The 19,056-nt window shown below is 40.9% G+C and overlaps 1 protein-coding gene across 12 annotated transcripts in view; it reads right to left on the reverse strand.

Moving 5' to 3' along the window:
• BICRAL (BICRA like chromatin remodeling complex associated protein) overlaps positions 1-19,056 on the reverse strand; it is a 113,922-nt gene that overhangs the window by 54,883 nt on the left and 39,983 nt on the right. For 11 of the 12 annotated variants that reach the window (XR_006170767.1, XR_006170778.1, XR_006170772.1 and 8 more), the window contains exons 14-15: positions 11,761-11,885; positions 1,143-1,221 (exon numbers count right to left, since the gene is read on the reverse strand). The exons of the other annotated variant lie outside the window; for it this stretch is intronic. The gene's annotated coding sequence lies outside the window, so the exon portion shown is untranslated. The remainder of the gene's footprint in view (positions 1-1,142; positions 1,222-11,760; positions 11,886-19,056) is intronic. 12 annotated transcript variants of the gene reach the window in all.

Genomic DNA, 19,056 nt, shown 5'->3' on the forward strand with positions numbered 1-19,056 from the left:
TTTCCTTATAGGTTCATACTTCTGAATATGAACCAAAAAAAAAGAATACATCTGCAATTTTGAAGAGGGGAAAAAAAAAAAAAAAAAAAAGCAAGCAAACCCAACATAGCAAATAATTCATTTTAAAATGTAGGGCAAAATTTCCAATGGTCCAGGTAGTACCAATGGGCAAAGGTTGTGTTGTGAGCCTCTCTGAATGAGGTTGAGTAAATGTTATGTTTGGAAATGTATTGAAAGAAATAATCAACTGTTGTATGTTCTAAAGTCAGGAGTCACAAGCTCCACATTCCACTGCTGTTTGTGTTTAACTGGGAATCACACTGGCAAAATGAACTTTTCAGCTACCACTATCACTGTGAGGGTGGGAACTCCCATACTGCTTTTTTCTCAAAGTTTGGTGCTCTTAGAGATCTTTGCACAAGTTTCAAGAAAAACTATCATGGCATCCTCAGTCATGAGAACATATTGACTCATACAGGCCAAGTTCTAACAGCCAAGATTGTTGATTGATCACATGAGAATCTACATCATGAATTTTTAGGGCGAAGGATTTCAATATTCTTTTTGCAAAATGAATGAGGGAAAGCCATTTTCATGGCTCCAGTGCCTGAACGCTACTCTCAGCAAGGAAAGTTTTCTCTTAGCTATGAGCAGAACTTCAACGTGCTCCCAGCTACTTGCAGATGTTCACCCAATTCTGAGTCTCACCTCAGAGAGGGAGCTGATGGAGTAATAAAAACAAAATGAGACATTCATTTGTTAAGGGCTATCAATCCTGGCCTCCAAGCAAAGCTGAGCTAACCCCAAAGGTGCAAGCTACACATGAGTGAAAAGGGTCTCTTTTGTAATGAAGGAGGCATTTCATAGACACTTTGAGTGTCTAGGAGAGCCCTGCCCAGGTGAGATTTCCGGCCCATAGAATCTGCCAGGAACTGGAGGAAATGGTATTCCACGAAACAAAAAGCTGACTTTTGCAGGCAATTAGAAGTACTGCAGCTGAAAATACTCAGGTCAGATGTCAGAGGAGGTCTGGTGCCAGAAGAGTGATATATGGCTAGCATGAAATGGCTTGGGGTGTCACCATCACCTTCTATCTGAAGATATCAAAGACAGTCAGACACAAACAGATAACAACCACTCACACATGGAGATGCAGGAATTCCAGAGCTTCCAAATATTTCTATCTCCAAGGTAGTTCCAATGAATTAACCCTTGTAGAACCTGTAAGCATGCAAGCATATTTGGTTATTCACAAGCTATAAATAGGAAAACAGAAGAATAAGATCCTGACAAACATTGTAATGTGTGCTTAGTGACCAATTTTGCTGTTAGATTTGATGAGGTGTACTAGTCTAAGTAGACCTAGCAACACATTTTCCTTTGCTATAGGGAGTCTTGACAACCCCTGTGCCTCAAGGCTGTGTCTCAGTACCCCACAAAGCTCCTGATTAGCCAAGCCTGAGTTAACCACATTAAAGCTATACTGCTTCCCTGCTTCTGCTCCTTCATTGTCACAATTGCATCTACTTGCCCATCCCCACGTTTGCTCTTATGTTAGGTGAGGTCAGAGCGCGACATTCCCTCAGGCGCCTCAATACTTGAAATGTTTACATACAGGAATAACTCTCTGCCTTCCAACCAAGCTGAATTAGAGCTCACTTGACTGAGCCTCTTGCGTTTATTTCAAAGCAGTGATTTTTAAACCAAAACTGTCCATATGGGAGCCATGCTGTGAGTTGGCTGTGATTTTGCCCGTAATCCATAGGAATCGTAGATTGGGAATAACACATAATTTAACTATTTTACTAGAAGTCCTTTTATTGTTACACTGTCCTTTTATTATTACAAAATAAAGTTGATGATTCAGCCAGGCATATAACTTTAACAGTCTGATTGTAGTTGTCTAAGGGGCTGAACTCTTTCAGATTAAGTGTAGGCATCTCCTCACATCCATACAGAGAACTGGGAGTCTTCTCACTATGGTAAAAGCAGATCCCTGGTGGTTTATCCAACTTACAAGCTTTACAGCTCCAGATCTCTGTATCCCTGCTCTGCATTGCTTCTCCATAAACTTCACTGCTACATATTTTCATAGTTAGAAATTATCTTGCACATTTCTCCTCAATCATTCCATGTAGGCAATTCTCCCAAGAATTATTAAAAATGCTATATTTACATAGCCAGTTTTGAAACTGGGAGGTAACTATGAAGACATACAAAAGTCACTGCAGCTTTTGCTCATATACTTGATTTGTTGTTCAGACTCCAGAACTTTTTTGTCTCTGTCATAGGGTATCTGTCATCAGTTCTCTTCAGAAGCCCAGCAGGGTATTCTGAACAATACCAGGCCCATGGTACAGAATAAGGTTCCTTTCTTTCCAAGGTTTTAGTGGTAAAGTCTCAAACAACATAAAGAAACACTGTGTGTCAAATCCCCAAACTAGAGGAGAAAGAAAACAAAAACTAAACAGAAAACAGCTTTTCCACACACCCATTTTTGCTACTAGTCCAAACTCTTCCTGAGTTATGGCAAGCACCCTAGAAAATATAAGAATTTTCCAAATTAGAAGATCATGTGTCCAGACCAAAATTCCTTTCTAAAGAAAAGCATAGAAAGTCCCCTTACATTCATTGTCTACTCCCTCAAAAACAAGAAATGATTGCTTACCCTTTTCCCTAGGATCCTATGGGATGAAAGAAGAAGGAGCAGCCTGAAAGAGGACTGCATGGGCCTGAGCCCTGGACACCACTCATAGCTCTGCTCTACAAGCAGCTGCTCCAGGATCACTTACATTCTGTTGGTACCCATCTGTTTCGATTGAGGAACATCATATTAATCTGTGGGCTCCTAATTCTTTCACACAAAGGACACATTCTAGAGTTTTTCAAATTACTTTCACATTCTTTGTTTAGATCTCGGAGGAAAGAATTCACAGATCTTATCTCAACCTTGGCATGTAATGACCTTGTTGCTGAATTTCATCACTGCTTTTTGAATCACATTATTAGATATAACACTAGGAATTATGGGATTATTTTAGGCTCCCAGATACATTTTACATCTACTAATTTATTCTGATTTCCCCTTTGTGAATGTCTGATGTAATATATGAGACCAAGGGTTTATAAGAGTCTAAAGATATTAAGTTTTAGCTTAATCACTATTGTTAGAGATCTCATGGAAACTCAGACTGATGTGCAGCTGGGTATTGCTAATACCTGACCCCAGACCTGAGATGGTACATTAGAAGAGCTAGTGAAGTATCTGGTCAGCAGCTTTGTGAAAGGAAAGTTAATGAACTAGTACTATATGTACTCTGCTGTGCATGTAAGCTATATCTGGCTGCCACATGTGCCCAGAAGCAGTTCTTTCTCAGAGTATGCTGAAAAGCTCTGTCACCACAAGTCAGGCGCACCCTTGATATTTTTCATAAGGCTCCAGAGGAAATTAATGTTGGTCCTTCAAGACTATAGCTTTTGTATGATAAAAAAATAAAAAAGAAAAACCCACACCAGCTGCATCATATGGAAAACAGAAACAGATCAGAACAGAGACAGGTAACATAATCCATATGCAACTGATAATTCAAACACAGGTCTTGATGTTCAGCATTTGACAAAATGATTGAGAAGGACAGGGTTCCCCCCCTTAAAACATCCCAAATCAGAGAGAGAAGTGAAAACAACTCCAAAATGTGCAGCCTGATTGGGACAGAAGGTGAACTGTAAAAAGGGAACAATTATTACTGAAGGTCCTTAATCAGGTAACAAAGCTTTCATGGATCAGAACTGAGTCCCAAGCCAGAGCCCATAAAATTGTTGGTTACTGGGACACAAACAACATCACTAGTGTAGATCTAGAGATCTAGCACAGACCAAGAATGCAAGAGCTTGGCAAACAAGGTAGCTAAAGATGCATCATCACCTCTTGTTTACAGCAGCAGAGCTAACACAGAACATTTTGATAGTGACTTGCCCAGCATCCTTCAGGTTTCCCAAGGTCCAGAAAAAGAGTCCAGACTTCCTGAGTTGAAAAACAGTGTTTCATTTTTAAAAGTTCTCTCTCCTCCATTGACAATTATACTTACAGCACACAGAAAATTGGTTCCTACATCTTACATATGCAGTGCTATTGCGGAAACCTTCATGTTCCCTTCCCCAGCTTGTTTGGTTGTCTGAAAGGCCAGACTCACCAACTCCCAGTTTAGGCTGCTCCCAGTAGAGAAAGACAGGTGGACAAATGGAGGAGGAGTGCAGTCAGCATGTGTATTTCTTTGTTACAGTGAAACAGAAGGAGTAGTTGCTGAGATTCTGGTTTTCAGGCAATATAGAATCTGTCTCACCTGTCAGAGTGCCAGCTCCCCACAGCACAGCCGTGGCTCTGCAATGAAGTTACACATGCTGACTTTTTTTTTGCTGTTTAAAGTAAAAAGCAACACATAGGACTTAAATACCAAATTGAAAGTTTATCCATTACAAGTGCTTCTCTGAGTCAAGCCCTAATCTAAAACCTGGAACTTTGCAGACTGTACAGTGAAGCCCCTAGTTATCTCAGTGAGGTTTACACTAGAACACATGCAACAAATCTGCAATATCAAAATGCTTTCCGTGTAGCACCAAGCTGAGCTCCTGAACACACAGCAAATACATAACAGCAAGACATGCTCTACTCTTGCCAGGACTGCCAGTTTTATCCACAGGATCAAGAGGCACTCAGCTAATAAGATGACTAAATGCTTAAAAAAATGACTCGATGATACAGGGAGATAAAAATCTTGGAGGTGACTCCTGTGGTGTCATCAATATAAAATTGGAATGATGCAGCAGTGAGTCAAAACCAGGACATACTCAACAATGCATGTAAGGGCTATTTCTTGAAATGTTGCACATGAAACTGGGGAGAGGACCAAAGTGAACTCCTCAGGCTGCATTTTGGGTGAATCATCCCTTCTACCTTTCAGATCTGTATTGCATGCTTTTTTGTGAAATACGACAAGGCTGGCTATATAAAGACAGACTCCTTTGTGGGAATGGAGAAGGCATGCTTGTAGTGAAATCTTGTGCTCAAAATTCTGCACCAGATTATTCAATAATTATCTATGTCAGTAACTTGTAAATGCATTCCTTAGATCTCAACTCAACTGTTACAAGCATTAGTAGATCTGTATAGAATTTGTCATTATCTACACAAAAATTCCTCTTAAGGATCCACCATTTCCTCTGTATTCTAATTTGCTATGTTTTACTATCTCCAAAGTCTCAGCACAATCCTTCTTTTAACCCAGTTTCATATCAAAGGAATTTCTACCTTCATTAGCACACAATTCATCTTGGAAAGAATGAATCACAGAATCACAGAATCACAGAATTGTAGGGGTTGGAAGGGACCTCCAGAGATCATCGAGTCCAACCCCCCAGAAGATTTATGACATTTCATCTGCCTGAGAAGGAATATTCTACCAACACAGCTCAGCATGCCTGCAACAAGTAACTGAAACAAACTGCCATGTGACATAAGACTCAATCACAGAAAAGATCCAATGCTTTGTTGAAGTTAGAAATCTTAGTAGTCTATTGGTTGCATTGCTGAAAGGCTTCACCAGTACAAAACAAAGGTCTCAAACTGGGTCTTGGCTATTTTGGAAAACATGCTACAGCAACATGTATGGCAGACATACAGCTGGTTTCATACACAGGAGTCAGACATCAGAATTTAAATCCTCAACCCTCTGATCCTGACTGTTTTCTGTCACCAGGAGCACTTCAGCTTGAATCTTTTCCCAGATGCAAGACCCAAGTCACCCAATTTGGTGATGAAGAGACTGGGGCAAACAATTTTTTCTGTCACAAGTTGCTAAGCTGCTGCATAGGAAGCTCCATAGTGGTAAAGAAAAGTTTCTTTCTCTTCCCCATTCTCTTTTCTGAGCACATCGATGTCTTTGGGAGTGGGAAAGGAAGAGTAGCACCTCACTGTGTCCATTTTCCTTTCTTCTCCCTGTGGCCATGCAATGGCTGCCTGCTTTCCATGGGGTCAGTTTCATGTGATAGAAAGTCCGGGGAGCCTGCTTGCCACCCGCTCTACCCAATCTGGTATTTTCTGTGGGAATCAGTCCCCATATTAAAGACATGTCAGAGTTTTAACTGGGACAGAGTTAATTTCTTTCACTGAGGCTTGTATGATGCTGTGTTTTGGATTTTTATTTTTTTTTAAACGAAAACAATACTGATAACACACCAACCTTTCTATTTCTGCAGAGCAGCAGCTCTTCTCTAAGACGTTCCAGCTTCTCATGCTGCTTTACCTGTGAGGAGCTGGGGGTGCACAAGGAGGTGGGAGGGGATACAGCCAGGACAGCTGACTTCAAGGGGGTATTTCATAACAGATCATGCCTTGCTCAGCAATGAAAGTTGGGAGAAAGGAGGAGGAAAGGGAACTTTCAGACATGGCATTTGTTTTTCCCAAGAAACCAGTACACGTGACAAGCTCTGCTTTCTGAGAAGTGGTCTAACATCTGTCTGCCAATGGGAAGTGCTGAATTCCTTGTTTTCTTTTCTTGTACACATAGCTTTCACTTTACCTAGTAAACTTTTTATCTCAATCCATGAGTTCTCACACTTTTACATTATCTCTCCCCCAATTCCACCTGCAGAAAATGAGCAATCAGAGTAGCACAAAGTGATTGTAACTCCACATCCACACTTTTGCAATGACCTATTTACACTTCTTCATCCTAATTTTTTTTCAAATAATCTATTTTTTTTTTAATTAAGGCTCTCTCTTACACAAAATGAATTCTTTTTTTTTTTTTTCAAACTTTCTGAACCTTCTGACAACTGCAGAAACCGAATCTTGATCCAGACTAGTGAGAACGCAATTCAGACTCCAGAATTCAAACTAGAAACAATTCATCAGATTTATGCCTGACCTGACACATGCTTTCCTAGCTCATAAATGCATGACATGCATCATCTAAGAATAAAGTCTTCCACCTCAAAAAGGAAAAAGAAATACAGACAAATAAAGATCTGCGTGGGAATAGTCGGCTCTGTTCCTCCCTGCTTAACAGTCTGAAAATGCTGCCCCAACATTACTTTTTTCTCAACTTTAGTTGCACTCTGACCTTAGATGACCCAGACTGCTATGAATCTAGCCAATGTACATTTGATACAGAATGCTAAACAAGTGGTGTCATTTTTAGGCAGTGCTAAATCCAGTCTGACCTAGATAGAAAAGCCTTTACATCCCATTACTAATCCCTTTGGTTCCATCCAAGCACTGAAGCTTGTAAGCAAATACCGCACAGGCTGTAAGAAAAGCAGACAAACAGAGTTTCACAGAATCCTGAAAACTCTGACTTCAGGAGATCAATCCCAGTAACACCAGTCTCCATATTATCAAGGAGCACGTTTTTCTGTATTGCCCAAACGCTTTCAGACCATCCCGATGGCAAATAGATTTTTCTCTCTCCTCAGAGATTATTTCTTTAGGACCAAACTGAAGCAACAATATTTTCATTACCTCTTCTAAGTCTTCTAAAAACGCACATTTTGCATGAATGCTGCAAGAATTTTAAGAAGTGTTACCATTTTAAAATATTTTGCTTCAAACTGACATTCCACTCAGCATTTTTTCCCCTTAAAAGCACGATTCTCAGCCACAGCCACTTCATCAGCATAGAAGCAGTTGACTTTCCCACAGTCTCTCCAACGGTCAGACAACAAACCTGGACCAAGATGGTTCAATTTCATTGGAGTCAGCACCTACTGAGCAATGTGGTTTAGGTTTCTTTTAAGCATTCAAGAGCGTTTTTCATAATGCCAGATGGCCTTGCAATCAAAACCTTCACATTTGGCAATCCATCTCCAAGTTCCATGCTGTTGGTGTACATGTTTGAATTTGAATGCACAATACAGGAGCCATTTCAGATTTTCTCAAAAAATAAAACAGATTGCCTGTGTAGTAACAAATTATCCAATTGCATTAACTGTCCTTTGGCTTGCACATGCTTTTCCAAATATTATGTGAAGAAAAGAGGAAGAGAAAAAAGAAAGAAAAAATTCTTTCACCGAAGAAATTGTTCCTTAATTACAAACAGGACACCCTTAAGCCAAGAACTGAAAAGAAGGGCAATCTATATGACCTTTCCTCGTAATTTTGCTTTGAAATACGGGGTAGGCAGAACCAATTGATGTGAACAGATTTAGTAAGATAAACACCAACGGCAATTTTTTATACTTAACAACACTAGGTCTTCTCTAGGACAAAGAATAGGAATGGCAAAACTTGTTCTGTATTCTTGCAAAACGTAGTATGTATTTAAAAAGAAAATATTTGCTTATCAGTTGTGGCTGTATAATATCAACCATACGGTAGCTACATGATATTTTAACCTTACCCCTAAGCTACAAGGAAATTGAGTAGATAGTCGGTTTTCTAGTGTCTTAAAAGTAACTAAACATGAAAGGTCAGACTTATGGAGAACAGTAGATAAGCTGTCCAACAAGGCCAGCAGAGACAAGGAAACATGCCTCATGTGCAATGGATATCCTGATGTTTGCACAGAAATATGCCATAAATGTAATATTTACCAATGGTTTAAAGTATCTCATGTGAATAAGTAGTGGAATTTACACAGGAAAGAAAATAATATGAGAGACTGATTCAGAGAGGAAAGAGATGACTGTGTTAACCCTGTGTGAAAAACTGTAAAACTGTGTGAGCCAGTTTTCATTCACCCGAGCGTGCTGAGGTGATGGCTGAGCCGCCTGCCATGATCTATCAGCGCTTTTTGTTGACTGGTAAGGTCCCAGAAGACTGGAGGCTTGCCAACGTGACTCCCATCCACAAAAAGGCTTGTAAGGAGGATCCATGGAACTACAGGCCTGTTAGCCTGACCTCGGTGCCAGGGAAGGTCATGGAGCAGATTGTCTTGAGAGAGATCACGCGGCATGTGCAGGACAACCGGGGGACCAGGCCTAGCCAGCATGGGTTCACCAAGGGCAGGTCCTGCTTGACCTACCTGATCTCCTTCTATGATCTAGTGACCCGTCTGCTAGACAAGGGAAAGGCTGTTGATGTGGTCTACCTAGACTTCAGCAAAGCCTTTGACACTGTCTCCCACAGTATTCTCCTGCAGAAGCTGGCAGCCCATGGCTTGGATGGGTACACCCTTGGCTGGGTAAGGAACTGGCTGGAGGGCTGGGCACAGAGAGTGTAATGAATGGAGCTAAATCCAGCTGGTGACTGGTCACGAGTGGTGTTCCCCAGGGGTTGGTGCTGGGGCCTATGTTCTTCAGTATCTTTACTGATGACCTGGATGAGTGCAGTGAGTGCACCCTCAGTAAGTCTGCAGATGACACCAAATTGGCTGGAAGGGTGGAGCTGCCTGGGGGTAGCGAGGCCAGCAGAGGGATCTGGACAAGCTGGAGAGCTGGGCTGAAGCCAATGGGAAGAGGTTCAACAAGGACAAATGCCGGGTCCTGCACTTCGGCTACAACAACCCCAGGCGACGCTACAGGCTTGGAGTGGAGTGGCTGGAGGACTGCCTAGAGGAAATGGACCTGGGGATATTGATTGATGCTCGGCTGAATATGAGCCAGCAGTGTGTCCAGGTGGCCAAGAAGGCCAATGGCATCCTGGCTTGCATCAGAAATGGTGTTGCCAGCAGGAACAGGGAAGGGATTGTCCCCCTGTACTCAGCACTAGTGAGGCCGAACCTCGAGTACTGTGCCCAGTTTTGGGCCCCTCACTGCAAGAAAGATATTGAGGCCCTGGAACGTGTTCAAAGGAGGGCAACAAAGCTGGTGAGGGGACTGGAGCACAGGCCATATGAGGAGAGGCTGAAGGAGCTGGGAATGTTCAGCCTGGAGAAGAGGAGGCTCAGGGGAGACCTCATTGCTCTCTGTAACTTCCTGAAGGGAGGTTGTAGTGAGCTGGGGGTCGGCCTCTTCTCTTGTGTAACTAGTGGTAGAACTACAGGGAATGGCTTCAAGCTGCGCCAGGGGAAATTTAGGCTGGACATTAGGAAACACTACTTATCTGAAAGAGTGGTCAGGCACTGGAATGGGCTGCCCAGGGAGGTGGTGGAGTCACCAACCCTGGTGGTGCTCAAGGAAAGTTTGGATTTTGTGTTGAGGGACATGGTTTAGTGAGAGCTATTGGGGACAGGTGGATGATTGGACTGGATGATTTTGTAGGTCTTTTCCAGCCTTGGTGATTCTGTGATTCTGTTTTAATTAACTTCATGCTCAACTACCATAGTTACCAGGCTTATGACAGTGCATAACAGTCAATGCAACCATATTTCCTTTGAAAAGCAAATACATGGCCTGCACAGACACATCCAGCCTCAGAACAGTATCAAGCACATATTTTAGCTGCAATGATTTTTGTGATGGCAAAGTGATGAAAATGAAAAAAATATTACTAGATTGCCCAAGCTTGATCAGTATCCTCTGAAATAACAGGTTTCCATAGATACGGATTTGCAACTCAAAAAGAAACATATGGACAGTTTACAGTGCTCACTATTGAAAAATCTATCAATATTCATAATAGCTACTTATTTTCATCCCTTAACATCACTGATAGCTGTACATTTCACTACCTTTTTCTGAAAGCCATTAGAGCAACTGTTGCTAACAATTGCAGAGTGAAGAATTTGTGCAGTAGGTAAAACACTGCCACTCAAAAATTACAAATGTTGCTCAATTGGGCCACCCATAGATGTTTCTGCTTTCTTTCTGTGGTTCACAGAACTAAAAGATATATCCCCCACTCAGAGACAACACACAGAGCAGCACAAGACCAGGATTGCAGAGCTAGCACGAGGCAGTGAATCAGTCCCTGCTGAGCCCTCCATCATGCCCCAGTGCTGTCCTGAGAACCCTTCCATGCACCATCACGAGAGCAGCATTCACTGAGGACAAAGAATGGGATTCACAGAACACCCACTCCTACAATGATCCTGAGTCACAGACTGTGATATACTCTGGAGAAGAAACGGTGAATGGATGTTGGAAGATCTCCGATTTATCGAAGGTACAAGTTCCAATTTGAATAAACTCTGTTTAATATGATATTCCCTCACTGTTGACTTCCAATACTGTACTTCACATTAATTTTTATGAAATTTCATATAACTGCAGGTTTCAGCAGTCCCCTTGACTTCCATAAGGTTGGGGTTTATTGCACGCTGGCTGGTTCTCTCCCATGCAGCGTACAGTGCCCGTAAACTTCAGGCTAATTAACTCACATCTGGTTTTCCACTAGCAGAAACACTAAGTTCCACAGTCAACTAGATTAAAGTACTTTGTGCTCTCACTTATCTAAGGAAGAAACTAGTGCATCTTTGATTTTTAAATCCACGTTCTAAAACTCTGATGCCTTGTTGGAAGGCCAAGGCTTATTAATTTTAAAAACAGAAAGTAGAGTTTAATGAATAATGAATAGCAGCTGTTGGAAACAAATCTTCGTAGCCCTGGGACTGTCTTTCCCTATGTTACAATTACACTTTGATTGACCTCAACAATAACTAACAAGCATGCCCAGATGGATCATAAACCAAGTATATTCTGTGTCTAGATAGGGTATAAAATTTCACATCAATGAAATGCTCACTGTCAGTCTAACTTTGTCCTATCATACATATATCAGATTTGCAAACAACAGAACTAAGATGCTCATTTTCCTAGGGAGAAGCTCTTCACTAGCAATGAACAAGGTTTAGAAAAAAAACACTAGTATGTGACATGGCTTACCTCTGAAGAAAAATTCCTGTCCTGACAAAGAGCTGGGATTCATTCACTGCGAATATTTAAGGACCTGAAGAAGGAGACACAGATTTCCAGATTCATACAACAGCTCCATCCCTGCAATTGGGAGGCTGAAAGAAAATGAAAGGTGGGCTGTTGAAGCACTTGATGTATTTTCTTTATAAGAGTCTGTGCTAGGTGGCACCTGGTGTTTTTGGGGTCTGTGTGACATGCCCATGGAGTCCATTGGGGTTTAGTATCTCTATCACAGTGTAGAAACTGAGCTTAGGATCAAAACAATAGGGAATAGAAACACAAGGACAAAACATCTACACATGCAAAACCAGAAAAATCTGGCTTGTATAGTCCAGCAAAAAGATCACTCCCAGCTTTACATTCTGTCTTATCAGAGAGGAACTATGGCCTATAGCCAAAAAAATCAGGGATGAGCCACTGGTGAATAAAATGCTTTGGCCTTGGGATTTATCTACACTCTCAGCTTTTGAGTGCATTTATCTTCCCTCATCAGGTTAAACAGAGAAACAATATCTCTTTCACCATATCAAAGGACTTCTCCTAATTCTCCCACGTAAAACAGCTACATGTTGTTTGAATTATTACTTATATTGCTAAACATGGCAAATTTGTTTGCCACCATTTCTTCCTGTTCATTGTTACAAACCCCAAGTATTTTTACAAGCACTTTCTTCAGGCAGACAGCAGAGAACACAGAATTACTCAGATGCCAAAATACCCCAGGTCCAGCTTTACCAGCTTTAAATTCCTCGATGCATCCCTCTGACACCACATCATGGTACCTTGCACAAGCTACACTGACCAAGCTGGTGCAGAATGCAAGCAGTGTGCACACCACTGCAGAACTGTCACTGCATGTCCTGCCTCTTTCCAGCAGAAAACAAGGTCAAGTACATCCTATCTTTTTGCAGCTTCCCACTTCATTTAATGAGCTGTGAATAAGACTGCATGACAAACATCAACATGGATTCTGCCTTCCCTTTTGCTCAGGCTTCTCTTGGTCACGTTCTTTCCATCTGACATTTCTGTTGTAAAATGGTTCCTCATTGATCTCAGAGTTTTAAAGAGAAGCTATGTTAACAGAGTTTCCTGATCTCATCCATCTTTGCAAGGAATTTCTTTAAAGATTCTTATCTGATCAGAAATGTTTTGCTTAAGGGAATATATCTTCAGAATGAATGTAATTCCACTGATTTCAGTGCAGTCAAAAACGTCATCAGTTAAAATACAGTGCATGATGCCTCAGTTCAAGCCTCAGGATGGCAAGTAGAAACTGCAGCTATGGTATCATTTCAAAAACAATTTACTGTTCTTCCTGGCATGGAAAGGGGGAAAAATAAACTAAACTAAAAACATAGCAGTACTCACCAGGATAAAAAACCACACGGCTCCACTGCCATCCTCAGCCAAAAGCAAACCCCAGTCTCTCAGACCATCTCCTGCCAGTGCCTCAGGCTGACAAACAGAGCTCACAGACTGCTCTAACTTCTGATGGGTCCCAGCCCAGGTGGATGGATTTGGGAAGTAAATTCCAAAGCCAAGGTCAAGTGTCTCTGGCTGACTTCAGTTACAAGTGCTGTGTTAGAGGAAGAGAAGCAGTCTCCTGGGTAACCATTTAGGGCTTTTTAGTTAGAACTCCCACCTCAAATTCTACCCAGGAGCTTATTAGCGGGAGAGAGCTGATCTGAAGCATTCCTGGCATGAGGCTCCATGTTATGCACAAGCTCTAGTTTCCAGTGGTGTCAATGTACAGCCCTGCATGTGTGCATGGCAATGACATAATACAGCCTCAAGGTGTCAAAGGCACGGACATCTGTGACGAGGTTTCTCCTCTGGACAGAAAAGGCTCATTTTTTTCATATCAATGGGTGAGGAGGAAGGCAGGTATTTTGTCACAGACCTTCCTTTAAGTGCCCTGGATATTACTGGCCTTTGAGCCCTTACAAAGGTTCAGTTATATGAATCAGAGCACAGAGCAGTTCCATAATTTGCTGATCTCATTCTGATGAAATTAATAAAGTTATGTAAGTGTGAAAGCAGAGAAGTTTTTTGGTTGTGTTTTTTTGTTCTTTGTTTTTAGTGGATTTGGGTTATTTTGGTTCTTTTTTTTTTTTTTTTTCCGGGGGGGAGAAAGGGGGCAGGAGGAGGGTAGGGGAATCACATCAGCCCCCAAACTCCCCTCATGTGAAGGATAGGTAGGATGCCCTTGAGAAATTTTAGTGGATTAAATGTCTTTCTTTGCTCTACACAGAGCTTATTTCTGTCATGCCCCCATAAAAGCTTATGGAGGTCAATTCATTTGTCTGCACTTCAATTCAGGACAGAGCTATATAGAATTGTATTCTTTGGAAAGCCCATTTAAAATCTTCTCTCTTCGTTTGTTCTTTTGGTACTCCTCTTTTGGCCATAATAAAATAAACAAACAATTGCCTTTAGGACTGGGCAAGAAACAGAAGTAATACTTCACTGTGCTCCAATAGACTTCCTGGAACAAAACCATTTCAGCAGAAGTACACAAATACCGCATACTGAAGCTCAAGTAAATTCCTACATGTGTAAAGGCAACTCAAGTTACAGATAGGCTAAGTGTGAGAGCCTGGCAGAACCAGCTCTGACACACAGGCTGCCTATCAATTTAGGAGTAATACAATGTAGTACAGATGCCAATTAGGTGGGTCTGGAGATTTATTAGAATCTTTTCTATGATGGAACTGATTCATGTAAATAGGAGGCTATGTGTTCAATTACCAAGAATGCATCAAGGTATTTCCAGCTAAGTACCTTCTTCACAAACAAGCCAGCATGAGGCTCCTGGTGCAACAAAGCTGCTACTAGTGGATAAAAAGCTAGAGATCAAAAGACCACTCCAGTTAAAAAGCTTTGTAAGAGAAAAGGGTCACAGAAGCTATCTAGGGAAACAGACTGACAGAAAGTCTGAATGACAGATTACAGAGCAGGAAAGCTTCCTTCTATTCTATTATGAGTAGCAAGCATTAAGGAAAATTCAAGCTCTCTTTTACTTTGAAAATAAAGACCCTGTTACTGAAGCAAAAGAATGCTAAACGTGATTCAAAAAATATAGCTTTGCTTTAAAATCAATTTATTATACACTACTTAGCTAACAGAGAACTTCAGGTCAACTCTCCTCCTGGAAGGCAAAAAAAGACAAAAAACAAAAACAAACGGAATCATTTCCACCAAAGAAATGGATACACAACCAGCGGTTGATCTGAAAGTCAGAAAATGTTTTGATTTTCAAGTGCATCCTAAAATAACATTAAAGCTCCAGCAGACAGGAAAAGAGATTACAAAGGTGCCACAGGCTCCCTACCACCAAGTGCCCATTGCCAGAGCTCCTCAGGATGTAGCCTCCTCTGTAGGCACTTTTTCAAGGCTGGGGGGTTTCGTGTTCCCAATATTTGCCTCCATGATTCGTAGCAATATACACGGAGGGCTCTCCCATCCCTTTTCCCTCATCTGGGAATGGCTGGAGCCCATCTTCAAGCTCATGTTTTCTCTCAATTTTCAATTCAAATAGAAATTCTAGAATACAGAGAACTGTGAAACAAGGGTCAAATGTTAATACATGTGGAATGCACATCCTGAAGGACGCCGGTTATTGCTGTGTAACCTCTCAATAGAAAATCCATGTGTTTATTCAAAATCAGTGATGGCATGAAACATCCATCACATTCACAAGTTCCCAGAGTCAGCTATGAATCTTCACTGTAAGAGTGGAAATAGAGGTAGTATGATTCCAATATATTTTAGAAATTGAAGTGTGTTTTAATGGTATAAACTGAGCTCCAGGCAGCCAGCCACAGATTCCTTACAAAGATGAATGCTATGATTTTACTACAGTGAATTCCAATTACTGTGAAGGCTATGGTTAAACCACAGATCTTAACAGAGCCCATCACCACCCACTCTCAAGATCTCCACAAAGAGGTAACTGCTACTTTGGGGCTTCAATCTAACAGAGACAAATCTTTTTAGATATTATCCAGAGCACTAGAGAACATAAAAAGGCAAAAACCTCTTGTGTCCTGGGCATGCTGGAAAAAAAAAAAAGAGGCAGTATGTTGTAGGAAAGAAAGTTGGCAGGCTCATATGTTCGTTCTGGTGAAACTTAACCAGCCTGAGGAGAAGTAAAGGCTGGATTATGGGATACTCTCACTAAAAAGAAGATTGTGGAGGAATTATATGAGAATATACAACACAATGACTGCTCAAATGGCCATCTTCTTGGAAAGTCTTAGCAATGGCACATTGTTAGCAAGTACCAAACTCACAACTTATTTACATGTGGTCACTGAAAACCTCGAATTGTAAACTGTATCTTTTAGAAATAATACTGCAGTTCTGTTCACCGCCTGCGCAGAACAGCCACAAGTATTACAAAAAAAAAAAAAAAAAAAAAAAAAAGAGGTGCCTATGTACATCAAAACCAAATCTTAAGAAAAATAAATGAAATTTAAATGAAATACACCTATGAATCTGAATGCACCTCCCTTAGGATTTTCTCTCATTTCAATTGCAGCAGGCTAGTATATGTTCTAAGTGTATTATTCATCCTTTTCTTAAATGAGTAAAATCCGCTTGGTTTTGTCAACAAATGCTGAGATATTCCAGCCCAGAAACTTCTATCATATACATCCTGATGTGTCCCATATACTGCATCCAGCACATTTTACCAACATATATTCCACCTGCATTGTTGGGGAAGATACATGGGTTGGACCTGGCAGGACTGAAAATAAACTGTAAAAAGATTATGGAGATTATCCAATTACGTAGAACTTGAATCCAGAAACACAGAACTCAACAAAAAAAGTTTCTATTTGGCAAAGATGAATTCCCTGTATCAGACCCTGTTGAGATCGCAATAAAAAACACAATACACAATCACAATATATTCTTATTAGGACATAAATAAACACAGGAAATGCCACATCATACTGCTGAAGTATCTTGAAAAAGATATCTGTCAAGAAAAAATATCCCAAATGCCTACCAACTACTCCACGTTAAAAAGAAAACAGGGGTCACATGTGAATCCAAAGAATAGTAAGCTAATAAACTATCCTTCTCCAAGCTTCCAGGAGAAGAAAAACAGAAGGGGGTGTTAAATCTTTGAATAAGTCTCCTGTAAAGACAGCCAGAAATGATGCCTTCAGCCACATGAAAGAGAATAGAGGGATTTCTCTTTTTAAATTAGTCTTTATTGTGTGCTTCATAAATCTTGATCACATGTGGTATTTATTACAGGGATTTATTTCTTTTTCTGCCATAGCCCTGTCTTGCACTTGGTGCTTTCTATTAATTTAAAAGGAAAATGTCCAAAATTCCTTCAGTTCTGTGAATGAAATTTTATGACTCTGGACAGGGTCATAGTTGCAGCTGAGGAGACTGCAGAAAATACAATATATGCATTCATTAATTCAGAATCAATGAAGTAGAAAAAAATCTAGATTGTGTTATTCCATTTCCCTACTTTATCCTTGCACAGATATCTTTTTATAGGTAGGATGGGAATTCAAGCAGAATGGGATTTTTTGTGCCTGTGTAATTTCAGGAATTGCATTGCTCACACTAAAGCCCACCAGAAAATCTCCATTACATACAATTACTTAAGCCCTTCTACAACTGACCAAACCCTTCACAAACTTGCCAAACAAGCAAAGCCAATTCACAGATTGACACAAATTCACCTCCCCACCGAAGCCATGAATCAACACGTATGTTAAACTAAAGAGAGAGACTGGAATGACCATGGATAAACACATTCCAACTTTTTTTCTTTCTTCATCTGGAAACTGACCCACATTTGGCTTGAATTAAAGATTCATCGCAGTGAAACAAATAACTAAACAGAAAGATATGAGTCCCTTTGAAGAGCGTGCAAATCAAATTTGGGTGATAATTAGCAGCAGACAATTGAAACCTACTGTTTATTTGCACAGAACCTGATGTTACTGAAAGGCGGCTTGAATTTAGGCACACTGAGAGCTGAGTGACTGAGTTTTCAGGAATTAATTTAACAGTTTAATATCTGAGGTAAAAACAACCACAATTTTTATAAAAAGGAGACAGATGCACAAGTGCTTAAATATTTCATTTTAGCTACTGTCCCCTATTGCATAGTTACTGCACTCTCAAGACTTTGTATGTTGTAATTTTTTCCCTAGAATACTCGTCTCTTGGGAGAGTGATGCATAGTGATGCCTTAAGTAGAAAGGAGAATAAGCTGCTCATAGTTACGTTATAGCAAAATATTACCTCCTACAACGTCTGCCCAACTTAGTCCCTGTTTAACTTGGTTTGCCAGGGAACATAAATGCATGTGTCATCAGCTATGCACTTGGTGAACCAAGCAGTCTTTTCTTGAGATGTGTTTGGCCTCAGCATAAGAGCTGAACATGTTATTGCCTCATTTAAATCTGATTTCCACAGCGACAGGGACGATGGCAGGGCCACTACTGCAGCAGGAAACACAATATCTCTCTAAGCAGCAACCCATGGGAAGCACCAGCAAGGAACCACTTGGCCAAGGAGAGACGCCAAGGCTGGTCATCACTCCAGCCCAGCTCCACAGGAAACAAACAGAGTTTTCTCTGCAGTCATCCATTGCTTTTGCCTCCAACACTGCTGTCGCTGGAGAACTTGCAACACTCCCTCCCTTCCCACCTACATAGCAAACAGCCGGCAGCTTAAGGATAACCGCTGTCCCATCTCATTAAATGTTACAGATGGCACTTCCGATCTATCTTCACGTGTAGCACACTGCTACTGAATTTCCATACTACTGAAGCAGAACCATGTCTGTTAACACTCATATTGCATTATCATGACTAAGATTTTTGGCAAAAATAATATTGTTGCCTGTTTCCTTTAGGAAACCAGTACAAATAGTACCAATAAAGAAAAAAAAAATATGTTGACTAAACCAACCCAACCCTATCAGTTTCCACCCCTAGAAAATAAAAGCTTTGGGACACCGTAGAGTACACTCTTTTATACACATGAGGGCAGTTTAAGAGCAGGTTGGTGGACATTTTCTCTGCTGGCAGTATCATTTATCAAGACTGCACCTTCCTCACCTCCCACTTCTTCTTCCTACCACATACTGCAACTCACATAACTTTCATTTCAGGTAGCCAGACGAAACAACCAGTTCACAGAGCACACTGTGGCTAAAGGGAAGCAAAATGTCACTGTGCATAAGGATGTAATTGCAGCCTTAGACTAAGAGTGGCATAGGCACAG

The sequence above is a fragment of the Centrocercus urophasianus genome, unplaced genomic scaffold (genome assembly GCF_019232065.1).
Source record: "Centrocercus urophasianus isolate 14NV4802_14NV808 unplaced genomic scaffold, USGS_Curo_1.0 seq_10, whole genome shotgun sequence".
NCBI lineage: Eukaryota > Metazoa > Chordata > Aves > Galliformes > Phasianidae > Centrocercus > Centrocercus urophasianus.